This window comes from Eulemur rufifrons, unplaced genomic scaffold, assembly GCF_041146395.1.
Source record: "Eulemur rufifrons isolate Redbay unplaced genomic scaffold, OSU_ERuf_1 scaffold_34, whole genome shotgun sequence".
NCBI classification, from domain to species: domain Eukaryota; kingdom Metazoa; phylum Chordata; class Mammalia; order Primates; family Lemuridae; genus Eulemur; species Eulemur rufifrons.
The window spans coordinates 3412825-3414034 of NW_027182817.1; positions in this window are offsets into that span (position 1 = coordinate 3412825).

Here is a 1210-nt window from a genome sequence, read left to right on the forward strand (position 1 = left end):
AGCCCGCCGACGCCTAGCCCGCCTCCGCCGCCTAGCCCGCCGACGCCTAGCCCGCCGCCGCCTAGCCCGCCTCCGCCGCCTAGCCCGCCGCCGCCTAGCCCGCCTCCGCCGCCTAGCACGCCGCCGCCTAGCCCGCCGACGCCTAGCCCGCCGCCGCCTAGCCCGCCTCCGCCGCCTAGCCCGCCGCCGCCTAGCCCGCCTCCGCCGCCTAGCACGCCGCCGCCTAGCCCGCCGACGCCTAGCCCGCCTCCGCCGCCTAGCCCGCCGACGCCTAGCCCGCCGACGCCTAGCCCGCCTCCGCCGCCTAGCCCGCCGCCGCCTAGCCCGCCTCCGCCGCCTAGCCCGCCGACGCCTAGCCCGCCTCCGCCGCCTAGCCCGCCGACGCCTAGCCCGCCTCCGCCGCCTAGCCCGCCGACGCCTAGCCCGCCTCCGCCGCCTAGCCCGCCTCCGCCGCCTAGCCCGCCGCCACCGCCACCGCCGCCTAGCCCTCCTCCTCCTCCTCCTCCTCCTCCTCCTCCTCCTCCTCCTCCTCCTCCTCCTCCTCCTCCTCCTCCGCCGGTTTCGTGCCGGGATCCCATGGTCCTTGGGGTTGACCAGATGTCCCGTCGCACTTAGTCTCTGCGGGGCTGGCCCCATCGATGCTATGGAGGGGGATCACCGCCAGGAGGCGCTGCGGTTGCGGGCTTCTCGACTCCCTCTCCTTCCCCACCCCTCCGCTCGCCCGCTCCTCCTTTCTTTACTCCCTATCGCCCCGCCCCGTTTTTTCTCCACACACACGCAATTATCACGCTCACGAACTATCCCGGGACCTGGCGTGACTTTCATCGCAATCTCCCCCCCCCCCCGGACACACACACATAGAGACACACCCTCCCGGCAGGGAGCACCCTGAGTGGTCGAGCAGATGTCGCTGCTGCATGCGGCCTCCGCATGGGTTCGCTGGTTGACCAGATGTCTGGTCCTTGGGTGGTTGACCAGATGTCTGCTCTGTGGTTGTCATCCTGACAGGGGGGCTTCGGGGCGGATGTGGTCTCTCTGGCCTCGCTGCCCCTAGGGGTCACCCTGCGATCGGTATTCTTCTCGCGCGGGGCGAGGGGCGCTCCGGAGCATTCCTCTCCTCTCGGAGTTTCTGTCTGCAGTCTCTCGACTTGCTCTCACTCCCCTACCCTGCTGTGTGACTTTGTTTTTGGTCCTTTCATTTTATCTATTC